This window comes from Rana temporaria, chromosome 11 (genome assembly GCF_905171775.1).
Source record: "Rana temporaria chromosome 11, aRanTem1.1, whole genome shotgun sequence".
Lineage (NCBI taxonomy): Eukaryota > Metazoa > Chordata > Amphibia > Anura > Ranidae > Rana > Rana temporaria.
The window spans coordinates 49,732,172-49,754,538 of NC_053499.1; positions in this window are offsets into that span (position 1 = coordinate 49,732,172).

A 22,367-nucleotide genomic window follows, 5' to 3' on the forward strand; every position below is an offset into this window, starting at 1 on the left:
CAATATTGGCATAGATATTTAGATGCACAAGAATATTTGCATGAATATTGAAACATTGTTATCAGATGGAGCAATATAAACAGCTAAAACATTTGCATTAAAGCTGAACTGCAATAAAAAAAAGGCACAAAAGACACACAATAATTCTGTTTTGTATTCATTAATACACTATTGATTGTATGTTTTAAAAATATGCAGTGTAAGAAACTGAATTTTATTTGGTGTAAGCCTCTTGCAATCTATGTGAAGCAGAGCCCAGAGACGAGTGGAAGAAGCACCACAAGAATCAAATTAGTTGTGCTTCTGTGCTCATGTGTTAACAACTACCAGGCTGATAGGAGAAGAGTGAGAGAGGGGCTGATTTACTAAAACTGGAGAGTGCAAAATCTGGCGCAGCTCTGCATAGAAACCATTTAGCTTCCAGTTTTTGTCACAGCTTAATTGGAACAAGCTGGGGTTAGAAGCTGATTGGCTACCATGCACAGCTGCACCAGATTTTCTCCTGTTTTAGTAAAGCTACCCCAGAGAGATGATCTCTTCAGTCTACAGCTTTTCCTTTTACTGTCCAGTCACAGTGTTAGCAAAGAAAAAAGGTCTCCCTTCCTGCCAGACAGGACTATGCTGTGTGGTAGAGCTGTGCAAATCCCATGACTGGATAGACATAAATTACAATCTTTTGACAGGTAAAACATCTCCTAAATATGTACACTATATTACCAAAAGTATTGGCATGCCTGCCTTTACACACACATGAACTTTAATGACATCACAGTCTCAGTCCATAGGGTTCAATAATGAGTTGGCCCACCCTTTGCAGCTACTGTATAACAGATTAAGCTCTTTTGGGAAGGCTGTCCACAAGGTTTAGGAGTGTGTCTATGGGAATGTTTGACCACTCTTCCAGAAGTGCATTTGTGAGGTCAGGCACCAGTGTGGGCGAGAAGGCCTGGCTTCCTTGCAGTCTCTGCTCTAATTCATCCCAAAGGTGTTATATTGTGTTGAGTGCAGGCAAGTCAAGTTCCTCCATCCCAAACTCGCTCATCCATGTCTTTATGGACCTTGCTTTGTGCACTGGTGCGCAGTTATTTTGAAACAGGAAGTGGCCATCACCAAACTGTTCCTACAATGTTGGGAGCATGAAATTGTCCAAAATGTCTTGGTATGCTGACGCCTTAAGAATTCCCTTTACTGGAACTAAGGAGCCAAACCGACCTCTGAAAAACAACCCAGAACCATAATCCCCCCTCCACCAAATGATTTGGACCAGTGCACAAAACAAGGTCCATAAAGACATGGATGAGTGAGTTTGGGGTGGAGGAACTTGACTGCCCTGCATGAGTCCTGACCTCAACTTGATAGAGCACCTTTGGGATGAATTAGAGCGGAAACTAAGAGCCAGGCCTTTTTGTCCACATCAGTGCCTGACCTCACAAATGCGCTTCTGGAAGAATGGTCAAACATTCCCATAGACACATTCCTAAACCTTGTGGACAGCCTTCTCAGAAGAGTTGAAGCTGTTATATGTATATGGGGGGAACCAATGCGCAAAACCAACCCAACCGTAAATATCTAAATAATAAAAATAACAGCTAAAATATATAAAAGCAGCAGCCACTACCAAAATAGCGCTCACGCACCAAAAGACATATGTAAAAAGGGGTATGTAGAGGCGCTTGCCAGTTAAAATAAATAAATAACTATAATGCCAAATATCGCACAGCAACGTATGGATAATGATCATTAAATCCAATATATATGTTCCACTCCTTTTTTCCAATACCTTCAAAGCATCTACATTGAGATGTGCAAGGTGGAAATAGTGAGAATTAATAGAATTAAGATAAAGACTAAAAATATTAATTGATAGTCAATACATTAATAGCAATCCAATAATGTCACCAAACAGTGATAACGTGAGTGATAGTTTCCAAAAGAAAATCCAAAAGCACACAGTGTAAACTCTGGGTGATAAATAATGTTAAAAAGCAAAACATCAATAATTGTGAATAAATACGTTCAAGTAAAAAATATATATATGCATAAAAAATATAAAAAATATTATAATTAATAATTTCAAGTTTATATAGTGTTCCAAGTCAATCTCAGCTTTTGATAAAAAGTTCCAAAAAAGGTGCAAAAAAGACTTATAATAAAGTGCGAGTCCAAACTTTTCCAAAAAAGTGCAAATAGTGTTTTAAAGCAAATAAATAAGTGCTGCAATCCACCGCATGATACTCCAGTGTAGTTAGTGCAGACCCAAACGTGAAGGTAATTCTAGCCTCTCACCTCAGAACAGGTTAAACCAGCCTGTTAGATGTAATTAAGGATTTCAGCAATGCACACTCTCAATCCAAGGAAGCTATGGGTCACTCCAAAATGTCCAACAAAGGGTTAACTCCAGACCACTCACATGAAAGTAAATGCAAGCTCCATAGTGTAATATGTTAAACAAGATTTTAATAAAACAATTAAAATGAATATTACACTCACATTTACCAGGTTGTAAAAACAGCATGCAGCGAGTGTTGTATACAAGGTAGCAGATCTCCGCTCTCGGCCGCGAGCGGAGATGACGTCACCGACGGCACTTTCCTTCACCTGGCGCGTTGCGTAGCAGATCAACGCTACTTAGTCATAGGTCACCTATGACTAAGTAGCGTTGATCTGCTACGCAACGCGTCAGTGAAGGAAAGTGCCGTCAGTGATGTCATCTCCGCTCGCGGCCGAGAGCGGAGATCTGCTACCTTGTATACAACACTCGCTGCATGCTGTTTTTACAACCTGGTAAATGTGAGTGTAATATTCATTTTAATTGTTTTATTAAAATCTTGTTGAACATATTATACTATGGAGCTTGCATTTACTTTCATGTGAGTGGTCTGGAGTTAACCCTTTTATTGGACGTTTTGGAGTGACCCATAGCTTCCTTGGATTGAGAGTGTGCATTGCTGAAATCCTTAATTACATCTAACAGGCTGGTTTAACCTGTTCTGAGGTGAGAGGCTAGAATTACCTTCACGTTTGGGTCTGCACTAACTACACTGGAGTATCATGCGGTGGATTGCAGCACTTATTTATTTGCTTTAAAACACTATTTGCACTTTTTTGGAAAAGTTTGTACTCGCACTTTATTATAAGTCTTTTTTGCACCTTTTTTGGAACTTTTTATCAAAAGCTGAGATTGACTTGGAACACTATATAAACTTGAAATTATTAATTATAATATTTTTTATATTTTTTATGCATATATATATTTTTTACTTGAACGTATTTATTCACAATTATTGATGTTTTGCTTTTTAACATTATTTATTGCCCAGAGTTTACACTGTGTGCTTTTGGATTTTCTTTTGGAAACTATCACTCACGTTATCACTGTTTGGTGACATTATTGGATTGCTATTAATGTATTGACTATCAATTAATATTTTTCGTCTTTATCTTAATTCTATTAATTCTCACTATTTCCACCTTGCACATCTCAATGTCGATGCTTTGAAGGTATTGGAAAAAAGGAGTGGAACATATATATTGGATTTAATGATCATTATCCATACGTTGCTGTGCGATATTTGGCATTATAGTTATTTATTTATTTTAACTGGCCAGCGCCTCTACATACCCCTTTTTACATTGAAGCTGTTATAGCTGCAAAGGGTGGGCCAACTCAATATTGAACCCTATGGACTATGGCCCCTTTCACACGGGGCGGATGAGTAATGATCCGCCCTGTGAACCTCCGCTTGCTCAGTGAGGATTGCTCCGTTGATCCCTGCTGAGCTGGCGGATGACAGGGCGGTCCCCACACACTGTGCAGGGACCGCCCTGTCTTTTCTCCGCTCTCCCCTATGGGGGGATCGGATGAACACGGCCGTCTGCCCATGTTCACCCGATCCGACCTGCCAGACGGATGGAAAAGTAGGTTTTTCCTCCGTCACACTTTGGCGGGTCGGATGTCAGCGGGCATGTCACCGCTGACATCCGCGGCTCCATAGAGGAGCACGGAGCACCTGTTCAGGTCCGCCAAAAAAACTGGCAGGCGAACCTGAAAGGGCCTCCCATGTGAAAGAGCCCTAAGACTGGGATGCCATTAAAGTTCATGTGTGTGTAAAGGCAGGTGTCCCAATACTTTTGCTAATATAGTGTATTTCATCCATGCATTTAGCTGTTCATCTTAGAGATCAGCTTTAAAGAAAACGTGTTTTGTGTGCCTGCCACTCAGAATCTCAAAAATGCAGTTTTGTGACAAGCCTCCTGCTCATGAACATCAGTCATTGCCTCTGTGCCTGTAGTAGAAATCTGCATGTAGTGAAGGTAGAAATATGTAGATGTGTCCACTGTAGAGATATTAGCTTTCTATGGTATACATGGCTGTCAACATTTTTTGAAGATAAATGGAATAAAGAGCCAAAAGCAATTCATTATATGGATCCAAAAGCAGTTCTCTATACAGTATGGTGGACAAATGTACAAGACGGCTACATGGAATTTACAAACTATTATAAGAATCCTTTGTTTGGGGGGTTAGCAGCAATTATAGAGGCTCATTCATACCAATTTTTAGATGATAATAGATGTGCACAATTGTTGTATGAAATTTACCTTAATGCCGACCTCCATCTAAATCAAGATGAGGAATGTAACCACTACTACTGAGCTTAACCTACCAGTTTGCTCTAGATGACCTGATGGAAAACTACATTGGTACATCAGCGACATTCTTAATGTCGGTTTATTAGACTATCAATACAAACATAAAGAATACAACATAATAAATACTTTCTGAGTTGGCTAGTGCAAAAAAAATAAAAATAAAATTTACTCACAGGTATACAATTATATACTGGCTGTGTTATATTGCAGATGTTGAACTCCTGGCCTCCAGATTCAAACAACAAACTGAGAGGGGGGAGGTAAGGAAGAGAGAGGGGGTGAGGAAGAGAGAGGGGGGAGGTGAGGAAGACAGAGGGGGGAGGTGAGGAAGAGAGAGGGGAGGTGAGGAAGAGAGAGGGGGAGAGAGTGGGGGGTGAGGTGAGGAGGAGGGGGGAGGTTATACCTGACCCTAAAAGATATCCATTGCCATACAATGGGAGATGATTTGATAGTGGTGACATGTTATAATAAAAGGCAGAACAAGCAGTTGCCAAAGGCCCCAGACTGTGAGAAAGGAGAGAGGGAGACATGGGGCGCTAACAAGGTTATGTTCTCTTCATTGTGGTTCAGCTAAGAGACTCTTATAGCGCTTTTGTGGTGTATCAATGTGTCCCCCATATGAGAGCCATTATTACCTGCACAGGGATGCACACGTTTTCTGTGCATCCCCATGCAGGCAGGGTCATTGGTGTCTATTAGAACGCATCAGCTGCACAGACACAGCCGCTGTTTACAGTTTGACATCCATGTGGGCATAGACGCACAGCCCCAATGCAGACAGTTCTATCTTCCACAGACAGAATGCAACAAGTTCAGAAACCCCACACCCACATGGATGTCAGATTAGGGGATGTCAGAGGCTGTGTCCCCCCAACACACTTAAATAGGACTGTCTGTATGGGGATGTACAGGGCACCTGTGCATCCCCCTGCAGGTAAACACGCCCCTCAAATAGGGTACTCAGGGCTGCTGTTAGAAATCATGGGGCCCCATACAGCCTACCTGACAGGGCCCCCTTCCAGCGGCCAAAAGTGACAGAACATAAATGTCAAGCGTGTGTGGCGGCAACCAGGTGAGGAGTAGAAAGACAAGTGTGTCTTGCCTACAGTGAAGCATGGTGGTGGAAGTGTCATGGTCTGGGGCTGCATGAGTGCCATTGCCACTGGGGAGCTACAGTTCATTGAGGGAACCATGAATGCCAACATTTACTGTGACATACTGAAGCAGAGCATGATCCCCTCCTGTCAGAGACACAGGGCCGCAGGGCCTCCTGTGGAGGAGTGGAAGGTCTCCAACATCCACCAGCTCCATGATGTCATCATAGAGGCGTAGAAGAGGACTCCAGTGACAACATGTGAAGCTCTGGTGAACTCCATGCCCAAGAGGGTTAAGGCAGTGCTTGAAAATAATGGTGGCCACACAAAATATTGACACTTTGCCCCAATTTGGACATTTTCACTTAAGGGTGTACTCACTTTTGTTGCCAGTGGTTTAGATATTAATGGCTGTGTGTTGAGTTATTTTGAAGGGACAGCAAATTTACACTGTTATACAAGCTGTACACTCACTACTTTACATTGTAGCAAAGTGTAATTTCTTCAGTGTTGTCACATAAAAAGATATAATAAAATATTTACAAAAATGTGAGGGGTGTACTCACTTTTGTGACATACTGTATGTACATTCCCAGTGAATTGACAAAGTACAGGTTTGCTTTAAAAGGGAAATATGGGGTTTTTGCAGATCTATACTTACCTAGGTGAATGCAGCATTGTCGGTCCCCCGCCGACTCTAAAACTGAGAACTGAGCGATCTAACGTCGCTGATTGCTTGGTTCTCACAGCTCCCCAAGCAAAGAGCTGGTGACTGTTAGTCATTGCTCTCTACTCTCTCACCCCCCCCTTGCTGGGTTGTGGAGGGAGCAGCTCAGTGTCACAATCTTGCCTGAGCCTGGACCGGCTCTGTGACATCAGCAGACAGCGGACTTTAGGCTGCTGTCTGCCAAAAACGAGTCACAGGAGTGCAGAAAGAACAGCTTCGGCTGTACTTCTCATTTAAGTTGTAGTAAATGCAGCATAAAAAGTGAATTCATTGCGTAACTAGATAATCCTGTTACTGCAGTCCCTAGGAGATACAGTACCTAGTAAAGAGCTAGTTGCTATTTTGCCTACTAATATTCACCTACATGTATCTAAAATATCAGCTTTGGGAAGACTGACCTTATAATTATTAAAGTGGAACTAAAGTCTCCATATTAAAAACTGTAACCAGGCAGGTGCTTTATTGTAGAAGACACACAAAATCACAAGAAAGATCGCGGGCAAAATCACAAAACAAAAGCACTGCCATGTAGCAGATGTGGGGCTGCACCATTAATTGTTAGTGGCACTCCAATGCATCTGCAAACATGCCACATGTTTTATGCGCACCAAACCACCATCGCACATAGGGCAGACCATTGAAATTAATGGGCTGCCCTACACGCGATGCGTGGAAATGCACAATAAATACACAAAAAAAGTGCTTGTGCTTGGTCGCACCTGAAGAAGTGAAGCAAACCTGATTCCCGTTTGATCAGCTAAATATACCATAGAAGAATGGATTCAATAAAATGTATAATGTACAATGTTAGAGGGTTAAACTCTCCACAGAAGCGACATATGGTGTTACGGGAACTAGAAAGAATGGGCGCAGAAATAATATTTTTACAAGAAACTCATCTGGCATTGGACGCCAATATTAAATTATATTCTAGGAAGAATGGTATTACGGAGACTCCCCCACAAAAAGGGCAAAAGGGTGGCAATTGGTTTTGGAAATAATGTTGGCTTTGAAATTGAGGCCAGGAAGGTTGACCCCGAAGGCAGATTTCTGTTCCTGAGAGGAACTATATCAGGCACAAAATACACCTTGGCAAATGTATACTGTCCCAATAAGCATCCTAAAAAATATTTATATCTTGAAGGACCTGGGAGAATTTAAGAAAGGTTATTTAATACTGGCTGGAGATTTAAATTTCACCATGGATAGTAAATTAGACTCCACTTCCGGGGATGTAGACAAAGAAAAAAAAGTATTAAGAAAGGTAAAAGGAAAACTATGTGAACATCAATTAGTAGATGTCTGGAGGATTCGACATCCTAATGTAAAAGACTTTACATATCTCTCCATGATACATGGAATGTACTCCAGATTGGATTACATATTGATTGAACATAGAGCACTGGAAGTAGTTATGGAAACATCAATAGAAATAGCCACAATATCAGATCATGCCACGGTGACAATGTAGTTAAAATTAAAAAAAAGTACCGGGGAGAGGAGCATGGAGAATTAATGAAGAAATAATTGAAGATCAAGAAGTAGAGAAGACTATAAAAACAGAAATCGACCAGAATTTCCTGACCAATGAAACATCAGAATTAAGTAAAGCAACAATTTGGGAAGCACATAAGGCCGTTATAAGGGGCCAACTGATAGCTATTGGGTCCAGAAAAAAAAAAGAAAGAGAAATCAATATGCAAAAAATCTTAAAAGAAATACATGATTTGGAACAAAGACATAAAAGAAACTCGGAAATAGAAATTCAAAGAGTCTTAATGATAAAAAGGGAATTACTGAAAGATCTTTTGGAACAGGCGACAAGAAAGGAGTTTAATAGACTTAGAAAGGACATATATAAAAAGAAGGAAATAAGCCTGGAAAAAAGCTTGAAAAAATGTTAAGGCGTAATAAGTCATTAAATTATATAGAGAAGATAAAGAACGGAAATGATGAATAAAACAGCCGATATTGTAACAGCAACCTGGAAAAGACAAGACATTATGTTCTAGTTACAGGCCTATAGCACTACTAAATTCTGACACAAAACTATATGAAAAAATCCTTGCCACCCCGATTAAAGAACTTAATGCCAGAGTGGGTCGACCCAGATCAGACTGGGTTTATACCCGGAAGAGAAGGTAGAGACAATAGTTTAAAAACGATATTATTTCTGCAGAAAAACAAGAGTGGAAAATCCCCAGTCTTACTCCTGTCAATAGATGCTGGGAAAGCATTTGACAGGGTAGACTGGGGATTTATGATGGACACGCTTCAACATTTGGGAATGGGACCTAGAATTAGACACTGGATACAAAATTTGTACAGTAGACCAATGGCAATGGTCAAGGTTAATGGAAAGATGTCGTTGCCCTTTGAAATGCATAATGGGACTAGGCAAGGATGCCCGCTCTCGCCACTTCTATATATATTAACGCTGGAACCTTTCCTGGCATCCTTGCGAAATAACCAAAATATAGAGGGGGCGAGAATAGGCAAAGAAGAACACAAAGTAGCGGCATACGCCGATGATATCTTAATGTACATAACTAATCCAAGGGTGACCTTGCCAAATGTAGTTAACCAATTAAGGACCACCCCATGTACATATACGTCCACAATATGGCACGTACAGGCACATGGGCGTATAGGTACGTCCTCGCCTATTAGCGGGTGGGGGGTCCGATCGGGACCCCCCCGCTACATGCGGAGGTCGGGTCCGCTCGGGGAGCGATCCGGGACCACGGCGCGGCTATTTGTTTATAGCCGCTCCGTCGCGATCGCTCCCCGGAGCTGAAGAACGAGGAGAGCCGTGTGTAAACACGGCTTCCCCGTCCTTCACTATGGCGGCGCATCGATCGCGTCATTCCCTTTATAGGGAAGACACGATCGATGACGTCATTCCTACAGCCACACCCCCAAACAGTTGTAAACACATACTAGGTGCACCCTAACTCCTACAGCGCCACCTGTGGTTAACTCCCAAACTGCAACTGTCATTTTCACAATAAAGAATGCAATTTAAATGCATTTTTTGCTGTGAAAATGACAATGGTCCCAAAAATGTGTCAAAATTGTCCGAAGTGTCCGCCATAATGTCGCAGTCACGAAAAAAATTGCTGATCGCCGCCATTAGTAGTAAAAAAAAAATAAAAAATAAAAATGCAATAAAACTATCCCCTATTTTGTAAACACTATAAATTTTGCGCAAACCAATCGATAAACGCTTATTGCGATTTTTTTTACTAAAAATAGGTAGAAGAATACGTATCGGCCTAAACTGAGGAAAAAAAATGTTTTTATATATGTTTTTGGGGGATATTTATTACAGCAAAAAGTAAAAAATATTGCTTTTTTTTCAAAATTGTCGCTCTATTTTTGTTTATAGCGCAAAAACTAAAAACCGCAGATGTGATCAAATACCACCAAAAGAAAGCTCTATTTGTGGGGAAAAAAGGACGCCAATTTTGTTTGGGAGCCACGTCGCACGACCGCGCAATTGTCTGTTAAAGCGACGCAGTCCCGAACTGTAAAAACACCTTGGGTCTTTAGGCTGCATATTGGTCCGGGGCTTAAGTGGTTAAGGAAATAAAAAAGTACGGAGATCTCTCAAACTTTAAAATAAATCCTATAAAAACAGAAATTTTAAATATAGGGGTCAAGAAAAAAGAAGAACTGGTGTTGCAAAAACAATATTAATTTACGTGGGTGAGAGGAGAGTTGACTTATCTGGGGGTTAAACTGACATCTACGGTAGATGGCCTGTATCTTGCTAACTTTATCCCCCTGCTAAATGAGATAAAAACAGATCTAAAAAAGAATATAACAAGATCACTTTACATGTCTTTAAGATGGTTATCCTCCCAAAAATAACATATAAATTCCAGATGTTGCCCATAGATATTCCACAGATTTTTTTTAAGATTATTAAAACAATGCTTGTAAAATATATATGGAAAAATAAAAAACCGAGAGTAAATTTTGCAACATTATCAAGAGGAAAAAAACACGGAGGATTAGCAGCACTGGATATAAATAGATATTACAAGGTCACCAATATTGCACAAATGGTAGAATGGGGAAATAAACACAAAGAAAACGAGAAAAAATGGGTTTGAATTAGAGGTCGACCGATATGGGTTTTTCTCTGGCCGATGCCGATATTTAGAAATCGGACCGGCCGATGGCCGATATTTTAGGCCGATTTTTGCGGCCGATATTTTAGACCGATTTCTTATTTTTTTTCTTCATTTTAGCAAATCTAGGGTTTAGAGGTGGGGAGGTTGCTATTGTTTAGGGTGGAGCGGTGGTGTGCAGTCTATTAGTGCCCACCAGTTCAGCCTGTCAGTGCCCACCAGTGCAGCCCATCAGTGCCACCTAATTAGTGCCCACCAGTGCAGCCTATCAGTGCCATCTCATCAATGCCCAAAAATGCACCAGTGCATCCCATCATTGCCCACCAGTGCATCTCACCAGTGTAAAGCTGTGTCAGGGGTCCAATGACTTGTATCTAATTTGTATTATATATAATCTTTTATGTTCCTGTTACCCCATGGGAAGAATTCTCTGCACATACTGTCTATTAAACACAAGAAGAAGAAATGAGGAATTCTCTGCAGAATCAGATTAGGTTACACAGAATCGCTGCTCCTCTGAAAACTTGACTTTTATTTTCTCCATCAGCCCATCCCACACAGTCGTTAGTTTTTATATCACTTGCCCCCCCCCCCCCTCTTAGATTGATTTTTATATTTAAACTGGTTGTAAAGTCAGAAGCATTTTTATCTTAAAGTGTAAGTTCACCTTTACAGAAAAATCCATGCACCTTCTTCATAGCTAACAGATTGGGCTTTGCGGCTGCTGATTGGTGTGATGTCGCTGACCAATTAAAATGCTCCGAAACGTACCTCCTGACAAGGTACATTTTGGACATTCAGCTGAGGGGATTTCTTAGCCCCGGCTTTCTGACGTGGATATACCGGGGCTCAGAATGGGAGATTGCCGCGGTCCATGTCAGTGAGGATAGGATCGTGTGTAATTTCACCTTACAGATTTTTCTGTAATGAGGAACTTACCCTTTTAAAGCGTAGTTCTACCCAAAAGTGGAACTTCCACTTTGAGGACTCCTTACCCCCTGACATGTGATCGGACACGGCTGATCACATGGTAAAGAGCCTCTTTACCAAGATCGGTGTGTCAGACTGACACGCCACACACACCGATCGCCGCACTATGCGCCCCCATGGGCGCAAGCCGGCAGTTATCCTGCTGGACATCATATGACCCCCCAGTCAGGATAACTGAACCACTGCCCGGCCGTCGTTCTGCTATAGGCTGGACGGGAAGTGTGTTTTTTTTTTACAAACACAGGGGTGGGCTTCACAGTGACTGATCACTGGGGTAGCCAATTAGAGGCTACCACAGCAATTAGGTTACCGGAAATCGTGTAATACAGGGCCTGGATCTCTCGGGGAGACCCCGTTCTCTGTGCTGGGAGGGCGCCACACAAGGGAGAATTACATATGTGCAGCCCCACATAAAAAAGCCAGTGCAGTGAGGCCGCATATATGTGTTGCGTCACCATGAAAGGGTTAAGGTAAAAAATGATTCATTGTATCACTCCCCTCACCCCGCTTACACTTACTTGAGCCTGATCTTGATATAGCTCTGTGCCTGTCTGCAGCGGCTCTCTTCCTTCTTCTCGCTCTCATAGGCTTGGCAGAGAGCTGTGGGAGCGAAGCACTGCTGTAAGTCAAATCATGTGGCGAGGGGGAGGTACCAAACCTCTCTTTCTGTGCCTATAGCAGGCAGTGTGGCTTGGGAGCGTGCCCATAGGTTTGCCATAATAGGAAATGGCTTTTAATGGTGGCACACCAAGAAGAGGAGTTGCCAGGAATGCTGGCAAGGGGAGAATCTGGACCATTCCCAATACAATTGAACAGAGCAGTTAAGTGTACCATTGAAAACATTTAGTACAGTCCAGACCCCTTCAGCTGCCATGCCCATTTGTAGGAGAATGGTACAATGGCAGTAAACATCCTTTTAGCCACCCTGGCTCTCTGTGCTTCACTAACTAAACTAAAAGTTTCTTAAAGCTTACCTCTCTGGGGAGCAGCAAGCCTGAACCCTGCTGCCTCCAAGTGCTGCAGAATCTTCACATCAAGTTACCGGCCCGCGCTGCATTCTGGGGTTTGTAGACAGAGGCAGCCTGAGAGTGGAGGATGTTGGCAGCGGCGGCCACCGATTGGCTGTTACAGGCCCGCTGGTTGGCTGCCGCGCTGGGTGTACCAAGATGGCCGGGGCTCCGGAGCTAGGCCGAAGCCGCGGCCTTTCCTGATGCTGAGACGCGGTCACAGCATCAGAAAAGGCCGCGGCTTCGGCCTAGCTCCGGAGCCGTGGCACCGCTAGCGGCCATGTTAAATATAGGCCTAATTTGAAAAAAAATCGGCCGATTTCTCCAAAACGGCCAAATATTGGCCGATATATCGGTCGACCTCTAGTTTGAATGGAAAATATTATAAGTAAAACAGCATTTCACAAAAATGTATGGATACCACGAAAGTATAGAGTGTTGAATGTAGACATGCACGGACTAACAATTTTTTTTTTCAAAGTATAGGATTTAAATCATAGACAGAATAAATGGACTTATAACTCACCTTTAATTTCACTCACGGAAACTATTTTTTTTTATAGCTGGGAAAGGGACCCGGGTGGGAAAGAAAATGGGGGCAGCACAAATAAAGGACATCACAGAACAGGGAAAGATAAAAACACTCTTGGAGATAAAAGAAAAAAACAGGTGGGATATCAACGAATGGGAATATTTACAGTTAAAACATCTGGTAAACTCAGTACCATCACCTATAAAGCCTCGTACACACGATCAGTCCATCCAATGAGAACGGTCCAAAGGAGCATTGTCATCAGTTAACCGATGAACCTGACTGATGGTCTGTCGCGCCTACACACCATTGGTTAAAAAAACGATTGTGTCAGAACGCGGTGACGTAAAACACAACGACGTGCTGAAAAAAATGAAGTTCAATGCTTCCAAGCATGCGTCGACTTGATTCTGAGCATGCGCAGGTTTTTAACCAATGCTTTTGCATACTAACGATCGGTTTTGACCTATCGGTTAGGCGTCCATCGGTTAAATTTTAAAGCAAGTTCCTATTTTTTTAACCGAAGGTTAAATAACCTATGGGGCCCACACACGATCGGTTTTGACCGATGAAAACAGTCCTTCAGACCGTTGTCCTCTGGCTATCCTATCGTGTGTATGCGGCCTAAGTAGTGAAAAGAAATTAACAGCACTAGAAAAATTATGTTCAACACAAACCCCAGTAAGGCATGTGATATCAAGAGTATATCGGATTCTGACAGAATCAGAGCTTCAAGGAAAACCCTATTTTACAGAGAAATGGGAAAAATAAATAAACAAGAAATTTGAGGATCAACAAGTTGAAAGTATAATAGCGTCCGTACATAACACCGCAACTGATATGAATACAATTGAAATGAACTATAATGCTGCGTACACACGATAGGTTAGTCTGATGAAAACGGTCTGATGGACGGTTTTCATCAGACCAAACCGATCGTGTGTGGGCCCCATCGGTTATTTATGCATAGGTTAAAAAAATAGGAACTTGTTTTAAAATTATCTGATGGATAAAAAAACCTATAGAAAAAAACGATTGTCTGTGGGTACATCCATCGGTTAAAAATCCACGCATGCTCAGAAATAGTTGACACATGCTTGGAAGCATTGAACTTAATTTTTTTCAACACGTCGTTTCGTTTTACCTCACCGCGTTCTGACACGATCGTTTTTTTAACTGATGGTGTGTAGGCACGACTGATCATCAGTCAGCTTCATCGGATAACTGATGGAAAAATACATCAGACCGTTTTCATCAGACTAACCTATTGTGTGTACAGGGCATAAATGCATTTTGAAATGGCATAGGACACCCGAAATGAATCATAAATTCAATAAAGACAAAACCCCATTGTGTTGGAGAGAATGTGGACAGATTGGAACAACTACACATATATGGTGGGACTGTCCAAAGATAAAGGAATACTGACAGGAAATTCGGGAATATGTGGAAGTAATAACTGGAGAAAAGATATCTAATAGCATACAAGCTTGTGTGTTTGATGATGCAAAAGAATCAAACATAAGCTATATGAAAACATTAATCCCACCATTAATAAATGCCGCAAAAGGATTTATAGAAAAAAATTGGCTAAGTACAAAAAAAACAGATATAAAAGAATGGTTTGAAAGAGTGGAAAACTACAACAAAATGTAATATCTATGTAGTTGTGACGCGGGCCAACTCAATAAACATAATAAAAAATGGAGACAGTGGAAAGACTTTAAATCATCGGAGGAATATTTGGGAAAAATAATAGAGGATAACAGAGCAGTGGCGTAGCGTAGGTTGTCGGGGCAAGGCAAGAAATTTGCGCTCCCCTAACATATGGACTTTTAGCACTCCCTGAGTCCCTTCCCTTCCTACAATAGTACTGACCAGCCAAATTCCTACAATGACCACTACACCGACCTCTACACTGACCTACATGATTCCTAGACTGATCACTACACTTACCTAACTGTCCACCGCACTGACCTACCCGATTCCAGTGCTGACCACTACACTGACCTACCTGACCACTAAACTGTCCACTACAATAGACATTAACCTGTCCACACTACACTAAACTGATCTCTACACTGTCCACTGACTGACCACTACAATACACACTACACTGACCACTGCAACACACACTACACAACACTGACCACTGCAACACAGACTACACTGACCACTGCAACACAGACTACACTGACCACTGCAACACAGACTACACTAACCACTGCAACACAGACTACACTGACCACTGCAACATAGACTACACTGACCACTGCAACATACACTACACAACACTGACCACTGCAACAGACACTACACTGACCACTGAAACACAGACTACACTGACCACTGCAAAACACACTAAACAACACTGACCACTGCAACAGACACTACACTGACCACTGCAACACAGACTACACTGACCACTGCAACACACACTAAACAACACTGACCACTGCAACAGACACTACACTGACCACTGCAACAAAGACTACACTGACCACTGCAACACAGACTACACTGACCACTGCAACACACACTAAACAACACTGACCACTGCAACAGACACTACACTGACCACTGCAACAAAGACTACACTGACCACTGCAACACTGACCACTGCAACACAGACTACACTACACTGACTACTGCAACACAGACTACACTGACCACTGCAACACAGACTACACTGACCACTGCAACACAGACTACACTGACCACTGCAACACAGACTACACTGACCACTGCAACACAGACTACACTACACTGACCACTGCAACACAGACTACACTACACTGACCACTGCAACACAGACTACACTGACCACTGCAACACAGACTACACTGACCACTGCAACACAGACTACACTACACTGACCACTGCAACATACACTACACAACACTGACCACTGCAACAGACACTACATTGACCACTGCAACACAGACTACACTGACCACTGCAACACACACTAAACAACACTGACCACTGCAACAGACACTACACTGACCACTGCAACAGACACTACACTGACCACTGCAACACAGACTACACTGACCACTGCAACACAGACTACACTGACCACTGCAACACATACTACGCTGACCACTGCAACACAGACTACACTGACCACTGCAACACAGACTATACTGACCACTGCAACACAGACTACACTGACCACTGCAACACAGACTACACTGACCACTGCAACACAGACTACACTGACCACTGCAACACAGACTACACTGACTACTGCAACACAGACTACACTACACTGACTACTGCAACACAGACTACACTGACCACTGCAACACAGACTACACTACACTGACCACTGCAACACAGACTGCACTACACTGACCACTGCAATACAGACTACACTACACTGACCACTGTAACAGACACTACACTGACCACTGCAACACAGACTACGCTACACTGACCATTGCAACAGACACTACACTGACCACTGCAACACACACTACACTGACCACTGCAACACAGACTATACAACACTGACCACTGCAACACACACTACACTGACCACTGCAACACACACTACACTGACCACTACAACACACACTACACTACACTGACCACTGCAACACACACTGCACTACACTGACCAATGCAACAAACACTACACTGACCATTGTAACAAACACTACACTGACCACTGCAACACAGACTATACTACACTGACCACTGCAACACAGACTATACTACACTGACCACTGCAACACACACTACACTGACCACTGCAACACACACTACACTACACTGACCACTGCAACACACACTACATTGACCACTGCAACACACACTACACTGACCACTGCAACACAGACTATACTACACTGACCACTGCAACATACACTACACTGACCACTGCAACACAGACTATACTACACTGATCACTGCAACACAGACTACACTACACTGATCACTGCAACACAGAATACACTACACTGATCACTGCAACACAGAATACACTACACTGACCACAGCAACACACACTACACTGACCACTGCAACACACACTACACTGACCACTGCAACACACACTACACTGACCAGTGACCACTGCAACACACACCCTGCAACTAACATAGCAATATTCCAAGTTTTATCTCCATAGGCTGCCATAATTACCATTTTGTCCATTCACTGACTGTGCTATAAGAGGCTATGCCAACGTGTCTACAATTTCATCACATTGTGAGCTTGTATACATGTGATTTTCCTAATGTCAAAAATGCTTTTCTCCTGTGGGGTTATTTTTTCACACCCAAACAATTGTGTGTATTTGAAATAATGCAGGTACCTTACATCATACACATGCACTGTATTTTTGGAAATGTGGAATAAGCTCGAGCGGTCAGGTCATACAGTCATGGATCCAACCACCTCCTAAGATCTGTAGCCATCTTTATTCTTTCTAGCAGATATTGGAGTGCTATGGTATATAAATATTTGTCATTCTCATAGAGAAGCTGTTCTTTAACATGTAAACCTTTAAAAGTACTATTTTTATTTATTTTTTGTGGACAAGGAACCCATATTTAATATAAGTTTTTCTCTGATCTGATATTCACTAACATCTCACAATGCTTCTATATTTTTAGTTAGTACCTGCGTTATGCATGTTATTTCTGAAATTTCTAAATCTGTTGTAAAAAGAAAGTGTGCTGTAAAACGTTAGAAGCTTTCAGTAAATGATTTATAGAAGCAGTAGGGCAGAATTGCACTTACTTAAATCTCTTACCGACGTTCTTGGAGATGAAGGATTCTCAGGCAGCAAACAAGCTGCCTGAGAATTGTGGGGGCCGGTGTTCTGATAAGAAAAGCCGCGGCTGGTGCCCGAGGGCCCGGGCCCGAGGAGCCTTGTCTCACGGGAGCCGAGCTGAATAGTCCAGTGTGCCAAAATGACGTCATCCCTGAGACCTGCCTGATTTGCTTTATCCATCGGATCCATGGGATGGAGGAGGAGGCGAGGGACACAGTAGTGTGTACAGCGGCAGCATTCGGCTCCTCATCCGGCCATTCATCCACCACGGCTACCTCTGCGAGTGCTCAGCAAGGGATTGCAGGGTTCGTTCCGGTCGGCGGTCGGGCCCGGGCAGTTTCTGTACATCAAAGGTGGTGAGAGAACAGCAGAGGAGCAGCTGTATGTGCGGTTGGAGGTGCTTTGGCTCGCTGCTCACCATTCATATTTACCGCCACCGCTAACACCGCCAACACTGTAGGAGGAACAGGAAAGCCACACAGGCACATGACCCCATTCGCCCAATCACAGGGGCAGCCGGGCAGCCGGAGCCTAAACATGGCGGGTGGAGCGCAGGCCGCGGAGACACAGGAAATAAAAAGTTTGGGGGACACGGACAGAGACAGAATTGCGCCCCCTAAAATGTTGCGCCCGGGGCCACTCTCCCCCTGGCCCCCCCACGCTATGCCACTGTAACAGAGGACAATAAAAGAAAGGAAGAAGAGGAAAAAAAAGGGATAAAGAGGAAGGGACAGGGGTGGGAGGGTATGGTCTATAATTAAATTTGATACGTAAACTAATAGTAGAAAAAATAAAATAAAAAAATGAATGAAGTAAAAGATAAATATATAAAATAGTATACGGAAAACCACAAATGATGCAAAACCGAAGAAGAGACATTTATGAACGAATGAAATCATGAGCAAGTCTCTTACTGTGGTTGAGTCTGACGTGGTTAAAAAATAAATAAAAAAAAATAAAAAAAAAATAAAAAAATAAAGCATTTTGTTATATTTATTCAGTAAGCACAAAAAAAAATAGGATTTTTTGTACTCACCGTAAAATCCTTTTGTCTGTCGTCCATGGGCGGACACAGCCTTCTTAGTCTTGACAAAGTGGGTTATGTTAATGTCGCAGTCCCAATAAAAATCGCAGATTGCCGGCATTACTAGTAAAAAAAAATCATAAAAAAAAATCATAATTCTATCCCCTATTTTGTAGACGCTATAACTTTTGCGCAAAGCAATCACTATATGCTTATTGCGATTTTTTTTTTTACCAACAATATGTAGAAGAATACATATCGGCCTAAACTGAGAAAAAAAATAGTTTAAAAAAAAAAAATGAAATATTTATTATAGCAAAAAGTAAAAAATAATGTTTTTTTTTTTCAAACTTCACAATGATTTTGTAATGTAAGAAAACAAGGTTTCAGTGGGAAATTTCCATTAGGAAATATTCTGAGGTTTATTTATGCATACCTACACATTGCCTGCTAGCAGAGCCAGATATTCTACTGGGGCACAGAAGCTGTGGCCTAAGGTACAATGGCCGTTATGACCCTAAGCGCCATACTTCAACATCAATGCACATTAACCACTTAAGACCCGGACCATTATGCAGGTTAAGGACTTTTCCACTTTTTGCGATTCCACACTTCGTCGCTTTAACTGACAATTGCGCAGTCGGGCGACATGGCTCCCAAACAAAATTGGCGTCCTTTTTTTCCCACAAATAGAGCAATATTTTGCTGGCATTTGATCACCTCTACGTTTTTAAATTTTTTGCACTATAAACAAAAATAGAGCGACAATTTTGAAAAAAATTCAATATTTTTTACTTTTTGCTATAATAAATATCCCCCAAAAATATATAAAAATATTTTTTTTTCCTCAGTTTAGGCCGATACGTATTCTTCTACATATTTTTGGTATATGTATATGTAACTGCTTCCTTCTGTCTCCCTCACCAACTGAAATGTTCCCTGAAGTTCCCGCCTCCACCTTATGTACAGCTCCTCCTCCCATCCAGCACTTTACTCCTGAATCCTCCCCTTCCATTTTCACCAACTTAACCCTTTTGTTGACTCTCCTTTCCACCTTGTCATGCCCGGCCCTTCACTACTTGTTCCTTTGTCTTTTTCCATTCCGGGCCTCCCTGGATTGTCTGATGCCTGTATCCCCCGCCATGTTCCATGTCTTCTTTTTTCTGCTGAGTCCTCAAGCAATGTAGAGGTTGGAGGATGAAACCACAGTGCACTGTGGAGGACACAGCTATGCAAAATTCCCCAGGAAAGTCAGAGACAATTGGCAGAAGCTGCAGCATTGGAATGCAAGGTAGGTGGGTGACATGGGCTGGAGAAGTGAGTATATGGCAGATTTTTTGCAGGACGCCCTTATTTTGGCACCAGGGTGATCCACTCAAGCCTCTTACCAGACAGTAATGACCCTAAAGTTAAAGAGTGGTCTCAAGAGCTCATGGTTATGTTGGTACCCCGGACACTCCAGTAGCACCGATGTTCCGAGGCTTAAACCATCACTTATTAGCCAACACAGATCCAAAATGAACAGACATATCTCCAATAATGCAAAAAACTTCCATAGTGAAGTATGTTCAAATAAAAACAAAATAAATAAATAAAAGCCCCCCTCCTGCCCACACCAATTTTCAGCTTTCAGCGGTAACGCACTTTGAATGACAATTGCGGGGTTATACAACACTGTACCCAAATTAAATTTTTATCATTTTTTTCACACAAACTCTTCAGACCCATGGTATAGCAAAAAGACGGCTGCAGCGTGGACCTGAATTGCCGGGAGGGCATCCCTGGACATACTCCCTTGCTCGAGCGGCCTGCGCACCCTCTACAGGTCGCACGTAGCACGCTCTGTGATCAGCGAGTCAATGAGACTCGCTGGATCTTACCTCTTACCACATGATCAGCTGTCAGCCAATGACAGCTGATCATGTGATGTAAACAGAGCCGGTAATCGACTATTTTTTCTCCTCACGTTGATAGCGTGAGGAGAAAAAAAAAAGCCGATCACCTGCGTCGGTCCCGATCAGGGAGAGCAGCTGCCTGCTCATTTGTGCCACCTGCCAGTGTCACCTAGCAGTGCACAACAGTGCCGCCTTCCAATGCCCACACGACAGTGCCCACAGTGCCACCCATCAGTGCCCATAAGTGTCACCTACCAGTGCCGCCCATAAGTGTCACTTACCAGTGAAGCCCATAAGTGTCACCTAGTCAGTCAGGCAATGATCACTTCCTTCTATTTTCCTGATCTGTGTGCAGCTCTCAGTGTAGCATCTGTCTGAGTCATGAGTACAAATACATTGTGGTATTTAGTGACAGGATATCTGTCAAAGATACATTTATTCATTTATTATTTTTCAATTATGCACCTAGCGCAAATTTTTCTTTTTAAAACCATTCACATAAGTGTCACCTTCTAGTGCACACAAGTGTCACCTATTAGTGCCCACAAGTGTCACCTACCAGTGCCCACAAGTGTCACCTACCAGTGGCCATAAGTGCCATCAGTGGTACCTATCAGTGCCACCCATCAGCGCCGCCTTATCTGTGCCCATCAGTACCGCCTCATCTGTGCCCACCAGTACCGACTCATCTGTGCCCATCAGTGCCGCCTATCAGTGCCAACATCATGAGCGCATATCAATGAAGGAGAAAAATTACCTGTTTGCAAAATGTTATAACAAACTATGAAACATAATTTTTTTCCATGTTTTTTTGTTTCTTTAGCAAAAAATAAAAACCCCAGCGGTGATTAACCACTTCAATACCGGGCATTTTCACCCCCTTCCTGCCCAGGCCAATTTTCAGCTTTCAGCACTTTCACGCTTTGAATGACAATTGCGCGGTCGTGCGACGTGGCTGCCAAACAAAATTGACGTCCTTTTTTAACCACAAATAGAGATTTATTTTGGTGGTATTTGATCATCTCTGCGGTTTTAATTTTTTGTGCTATAAACAAAAATAGACTAATAATTTTGAAAAAAAAAATATATTTTTTAACTTTTTGCTATAATTAATATCCCAGTAGAGAACAGGTTCACTATAAACCATTGCATAAAAACATGGAGAATGCCAATGCTGGCTCTATTTTCTCACCGTTTGAAAGCATTAACACAGAAATTCTGCGAAACCTTAGGATTCCCTCCAGAGGTTGCTAGAGGTTCCTTGAGCTGTGGCTGATTGACCTCTCATTTGATGGTGCGTTCAAAATTCCCGGGGTCAACACCAATTGGCATAGCCAGCAGCATCAACTTATTTGCTATAAGAATCCTTATTTTCAGAACAGAGAGAGACTAAAATAACAGACATACAGCTGATAACAATTGGTATGGCAAATTACATGCTTTGTATTGTAGTTTAGTGAAATGAGCCCTAATATTTCATCTAAAGCTGCTCACCCGTACCAACACTTCTGTCACAATAGGTCGAG